The sequence below is a fragment of the Rousettus aegyptiacus genome, unplaced genomic scaffold (assembly GCF_014176215.1).
Source record: "Rousettus aegyptiacus isolate mRouAeg1 unplaced genomic scaffold, mRouAeg1.p scaffold_m13_p_2, whole genome shotgun sequence".
Classification (NCBI taxonomy): domain Eukaryota; kingdom Metazoa; phylum Chordata; class Mammalia; order Chiroptera; family Pteropodidae; genus Rousettus; species Rousettus aegyptiacus.
Genome location: NW_023416295.1, coordinates 71,718,713 through 71,726,057, shown reverse-complemented (window position 1 = coordinate 71,726,057; position 7,345 = coordinate 71,718,713).

Genomic DNA, 7,345 nt, shown 5'->3' with positions numbered 1-7,345 from the left:
GAAGAAACTTCTCATTTGGTGAAAGTAGATGAAATATAATAAATATAGCATCAAGTAAAATCAAGGGGTTAGGGATGGCAGGAAAACAATATGAGATAAGGGACACATGGTTTTCCTTATTCAGGAAAAGTTTAGCTAATGAGAACTCTTCCAGAAGCAAAGTACTATTGGGTCAGGTAACCCTTGGTTCAGAGCCAAGCTCACAGTTTACTGTGATGTGTCCCTGGGTAAATTATTTACTTCTATGAATCTCTATTTCTGTATATAAAAATAAGATCCATATTGCTTTACTTCTCATTTTGTAATGAGGATAAAACAAAATAACATACAACAAAGTGCTTTGCACTAATGCCAGGCATATGATAAACTTTTAAAAAATAAATATATTCTTTTGTGTATTATATTTTCCACATATTTATCAAGATAATTTGTTTTTGCATATTTTGGCCAAAATATGCCTTCATTATTTTATATATTTTTCTCTTTATTATAAAACTTCTTATGTCTATCTTTTAGGATTTTTAATGTCAGTACCTAAAATATCATTATACTCTTTTTCAACACACTTTTATGTGTGTTTTTCACTAATTACTCCCAAGTTCCTATGACTTGGTTTCTTTAAATTAGCTTTACAAATATTTTTATTAAGAAATTCTGGACTATCAATAGTTTGTTTCAAATGATATATACCTGTAATAGTATTTACACTTCTAATTGTACTATTTCAACTAATTATATTTCCCCAAACATAGCCCTCGAGTGAAAAATACCTAAAGCACTTTAAATAAGACTATTACCTCTAGACTATGGCTTCTCAAAAATTATTAATACAAAATCTATTGACTTTTAAAAGAATCTAATTTCATCTATAATATTGTGATCTGATTGTATATATAAAGGTTAAGTAAAAAAAAAAACGTTAATTTTTATCTTTACACATAGCCATTTATAATCAATGTTGTGAAAAAATTAAGATTCAAATCAGATCCATAGTAATTTCTAGTTAAGCTTGAGGACTTATATTGTAAAGCAGAAAGAGTATTGGTAGCTCGGCTGATATGAATAGTCGCTTTGAACCAAAAATATCTCTTTACAAGTATATATGTTAGGTGTTGATTGAGGAACACAATCAGAGTCATGATATAATTGCTTGGAATCATTGCTAGAAAGAACATATTCAACATTCTTACTAAAAATAATAAATGTGGTGTGTCAACTTTCTGATAAAGTTTATTTAACTTTTGATAATTGAGAAGAGAAACTTTTTAATTTAGAGCTCAAAAGAAGATACCATTATTGCTTAGGCAGCTGACTAAAATGACATTTATCTGACATTTTCACCTATATAGAAACACATTTTTAGGCAATAAAGTTAAAATGGTAATCATATCAGTAAAATTCTTCAACATTACTCTTTCCTTTGAAAAATGTCATTTAGAGGTTATTATATATGTGCACTGTATTCTGACTTCTAGTATACAGAAATGCCATACTTTACAACTTTTATATAATTGAAGACACAGTATAACCTAGAATTTATTCTACCCAAGCCTTTAGTTATGAAAAATAAATTCTATGAATAAATAGTAAATAATCAGGCATCATTAGTTAAGGCATTAACACCTGGGAGGCCTACTTGCTGATGCATAAATTGTATGACGAAAAACAAAATGAAAAGCCAAGTAAAATCTTTCCAATTATCTTTATAAAACTAGTATAATCATCACGCTGAAAAATGACTTAAATGTTACGGAAAAAAGTGTGGTTGTTTCTCACATATCAACAAAGATATTTTCAAAAATGCTAAGTCAGTTAAGCAATATATTACAATAATGAAATAAACATGAGAAAATATTTTGAGTGAATACATATTTGATATTAAGGTACAAATTAATATAATTTTGCAAATGAAAGAAAGGGCCAAAGGAGGAAAATAATGGAATATCTTTAGAGATGTGAACAATGTAAGGTTATAAACCTGGTATTGCCAGAGCCAGGATTACAAGCAGTTTGTCAATGCTTATTTAAATGTGTTTTAAAAATCTTTAACACAATCAAGAAAAGTATGGACACTTATGAACGTTTAGAGGCTCACATAAATTGAATGAAACAACTTACAAACAGGTTTCTAAGACACCTAATTAAAGTCTTGGTTAGAGGCAAGTTAGGTACATGCTTTAAAGTCTAAAGAAATGGTGACAGAAATCTATGAGAGGTGAGCACACAATGTAAATATATATATGCCTTACTGTTAAAATGTTCAGGTGAAACTTACTGGATTTTGTTAACCAATGTCACCATAAAAAATTAATGAAAGAAAGAAAGAAAAAGAAAGAAAGAAAGAAAGAAAGAAAGAAAGAAAGAAAGAAAGAAAGAAAGAAAGAAAGAAAGAAAGAAAGGACACAGAAAAAAAAAAAACTTAATGTCTGTGCTCAAACGTTTTAAAAACTCCTGTCACATGGAAGATGTGACCCCACCTTCAACAAGAACAGTAACAATGATTCTCAAAGGGGGCCACTTCGGAGTGCCCAGCAGTCTCCGAGTTTCATGGCTAACAGCGCCCACGAATTACCCCATTTAATCCCCGATGCAACCCTACAAAGCAAAAACCAGCCCCATTTTACGGAGGGGGAACCTGAGGCTCATAGAAAGAAAGGGGTTGCCATGCCACATGGCAAGTCCGGACTCTCGCTCCGATGCCCCCCCCGCGCCGCCCCCCGGCCACTCACTGGCCCTCAGCAGGATAACCTGGTGGTCCAGCTGCAGCTCAGAGAAGTGAGGGATCCACTAGGCCTACTCCACTAAGGTGAAGAGCTGCTTATCTGCCGCTTGGCAGATGTTAGCGACGCGGTCGTTAGAGTAGGCGAGGAAGGGCATTCCAGTGAGTGCCACGTGGACAGCGCCACAGCCCCTGGCCAGGACCCACTGTATCCACATGAGCTGAGTGATGACCCCTAAAGATGCCCACGTCTTAATCCCCAGAATCTATAAATGTGCCGCTTTACATGGCCAAAGGGACTTTGCAGATGTCATTGAGTCAAGAATGTAAGATGGGAGAGGATCGTGGATGACGCCGGGGCCCAGTCCATCGCGTACGTCCTTTCTAGAGGCGGCAGGTCAGTCAGAGAAAAGGGGTGAGAATGGAACTGGGCTTGGAGGCGAGAAGACGCTGTGGCCTCGAAACAGGAGAAGCGGCCACAAGAGAAGGCTTGTGGAGGCCTCCCGCCCCACGAGGGCATGGAAGCAGATGCTCTCAGGAGCAGCCAGCACTGCGGACACCTGGCTGTCCTCCTGTGGGACTGATTTCAGAAGTCTGACCTCAGAAGTGCAGGAGCAGAAATCTATGTTGTTAAAAAAAAAAAAAAAAAAAAAAAAAGTCCAAAGAAAGCGCATAGAGACAACTGCTACATGATACAGGAGTGAGTGCTAAAGCCTGAATAACCTTTCACTGCGACTGATTTTTCTTTTGTGATATTTAAAAACAAAGATTGCCAAACAGATGGAGCTCTAACTCAATTTTGAAAATACAATAACAAGAAGAAAAAAAAAGACGGAAGAAAAATTAACTTTCAGATGAAAACGGAAAGGAAAAATACATTACAGACCTACCCATTATTTAGTTGTGCTTGTTGTTTGTTTTGTTCTTCTAATTTAAAAAGTAGAAGATGAAAAGTGTATGGCTGTCCAAATCAGTTGTATATTTTATTCACTAATAACCCATCAGACCTAGCAGACAAGAATTTAGACAAAGAAGATGAAAGTTAACATTCACTTGACACTTGCTCACACTGCTATCATTAAAATATACACAGTTTATAATAAATAAATAAATGAAGCCAATTAAAACAATAAAAGTTTCAGGATATTTGTGTTAGCAGTCAATTATTGCTTGAGAACATAGCATTCATTAATAAGCCTTGATTTTTTTTTTTAAAGTAGAACTTCACCATGGTTTTCTTCCTGAAGCAACATAATAAAGCACATTTTTATAGAAAAATCATTCTCTCACTCAAGAAAGATGAACTACAATGCTTTGTTATCTCAAATTTATCATTTCCTGTAATATATCAAAAGATGTCACTATTAAAAATGAGCTTTGGCCAACATAAGTTAAAATGTTAAAGAGGCTTCAGTCCAACAACTACTGAATTTTTTTACTAAAGCTTACCCACCCACTTTCTCCCTCTTAAAAGTGGAAATAATAATAATAATAAAATAAATAAGTAAATAACAGTCAAGAACTGAAAAGAAGCAAATATAAAACGTATATTATTTATTTCATGAAAGGAAGACTATAGAAGACTATAGCCATCTGCTCCATAATGATGTTTCGGCCAACCACAGACTGCATATACAATGATGGTCCCTTAAGATTGTAAGCGAGTTGAATTTCCTGTAAGAAATGGAATGATACATAGTTTAGGAGAATTTTTTTTCCTCTGATGGGAATAAGATCTGTGGGCCTTGGTGATTAATTCTCTCACACACAGCACCTCAGTTTTGAATGCACAGATTATATCCTAATCAGCCACTGACCTGTTTCAGCAAAGAGAAGACTTCTCCCACATCACTACATATTCAGAAGGTGCTACAGCCCTCCCAGATCTAGCCTGATGGTCTTCAGAACATATTGCTGTAAATGTTTTGTTGAGGATCTAAGACCCTGTACAAGTACACAGGTTCACAGGAGCTACCTAAACAAGTGTTAAGTGCCACCGCAACTTTAGTAAAAGCTTTTTGTGGTCATGTATAGCCAGTCTACTTCTATTCTTTGGAAATGTTTTCAGATTATAATGATGTAAAGCATAGATAAGTCTTATTTCCTTCACCAACTCAATACCAGGAGAAAGAACCCTTTGTGCCAGAAAGTCGAAGTATTGAGTCCTCAGTTCTATACCCTCTCCATGTTAAAAACCCTCTTTTTGAATGAATACCATAAAGGTCTTTAATCTGACCACTGCTCCAATGTGTAATAGCCGAAACCACAATGCTATGAAAATTACGTTTCTGTATTTCTCCATCTTAATTTTTTTATTCTGATTGATTCCTAGGCCACGTTTTACTCTCTCCTGACAGTCACTATTGTGGTAATCTGCCTTATCCAACCAGTTCTCTTCAATATTTTTGATCAATTCAATATTTTTGATCAATTCAGCCCATATCCCTGTTCATGGAGCTGAACTGAATGGGTGTTTATAAAGTGTTTACAAAGTCTACAGTAGTGTAATGTCCACTCACTGCAACCCAGAACAACTTCCAGTCCTGTAAGCGCCTTTCATGGTCAGTGCCTTACATAGGTATACCACTTTTTATCTTTTATATCATATTTTTACTGTAGCTCTTCTGTGTTTAGATATGTTTAGATGCTATTACACAAATACTTACCATCATGTTATGATTGCCTATAATGTTCAGTACAGTTATATGCTTTACAGGTTTGTAGCCTATATGCTAAGGGTTATATGCTATACTATATTGTTTAGGTGTGCAGTAGGCTATACCATCAAGGTTTGTGTAAGTTCATGACAAAATCATGACAAAATTGCTTCATAAATACATTTCTCAGAATGTTTTAATTTTACTTCTTTTGATAGAATATATAAAGCTATTTAAATAGTCTTACTTATAGGCCCCATAAGAAAAGATTGTTATAAGTAAATTTTGAGAAATCAATTTTACATTTGCATTAGCAAGAGTGATGTGAACCATTTTTATTATATTAAGAGTGGTATATGTTATATATATACACACACACACACATACATATATATGTATACCCACATATATACATATATATCATAAAATATAGTCATTGAGTAATAGCAGGAAAATTTTTAAACATACGTATCTCTAAACATTGAAAGATTATACCAATTCCAGTAGAGAATACCCCTGGGAAAAAGAAGACAGAGGGCTCATTTTAATTATTTTAATTTGCTTGCAACTTGCCAGTGACCGATCTCATGGAATTTAATGTGTATATATACATACAAACACACACACATATGGCTAACAGAGTAAATTTTTATATATGGAATGCTTTCGGCCTTACACACCTGGATTGTCTAGTTTGCTTGTGTTAAACCGGCTTGGAATCTATATATTTATGATGCATTGCTTCCTGGAAAAGACTCACATATGCCATGCATTTATCAGAGAACAAAATAAATATATTTTATGACATAAGTCACTTTTTCTGCATAAGTGAGGGAACTACACCCTTCATTTAGAAACCTTATCTGTTGACCCAGGCAGAACAAATCATAAGAGAAACACAAGAGCTGAGATTTAGCTTGGAGGCCCAAAATACTTCCTTGATACCCCTTTAAGGAGTACCTGAAATTTTGAAATTATTATTAGTCAGACTTGGTACTGACTGAGATTGCTGACTATAGAGAGTCTGTATTAACAAAGTGATCATTTGGTCAATCTTGGATGTTTACAAGGTTGCTACATACTGAGTGGCAAACAGCCTTTTTCATAAGGTACAAAATTATTTCTAAAAATTGTCTTATGAACATCATATCTTAATAACCTTAAAACTCACTTGGTATATTACTAGAAATTGACATTTACTCATATCTAAAAGGTTATGTGTCATTTACCCTGAGAACTGAGAAGAGGGATTTGCCTTTTTGGATTATTTGTGGGTTGCTGAGAATGACCCATGTAACTGGTGACTGCTGATGGGCATTAGCAGATTGTGCTGTGAACATAAATTGTATAGTCAATTTGAGCCTCACATAGTTATATAATTTTACTAAATTGTTTTTATACTTGTGGGGACAAAACATCATAACAATAAAATTTATATATTGAATAAAATTTAAGTATTTTATCACAAATGTATGAGGGAAAAGAGAGTCAGATTTATGGATGAGTATAATACTAAAATATATAATCAGTTTCAGAAACCATTTGCACATTTATTTTTCAAAATATGCATATATCATTAAGTGTTCAATACACAAAACAGAAGTTATTCCAAGTATTTTGAGAAATAGGAAATATAATAACGAGAAAATAAGCTTACTAAGATTGTTGGAAGAGCTGAGAAAGTAAAGATATGCAGGTAATGGCATGATGGTACACTCAGCGTAGAGGCCAGAAAGCGGCTGCTGCCCCAGTGGTTGGGAAGATATAAGAAATAACTGCTGAATGTGGCTAGATGGTGGTACATCCATGTTCAGCCTCCATAAAAGCTTCTGTCTCTTTGATTCTTCGAAGTGATTATCACTACTGCCACAAAGAGGTCCTCTGTGCCTCTTCTATTTTCCAAAGCTCAGGCCAGTGCATCTCACTGGCAGAATCTACAACTGATTTGCCACCCTTGTGACCAAGTAGT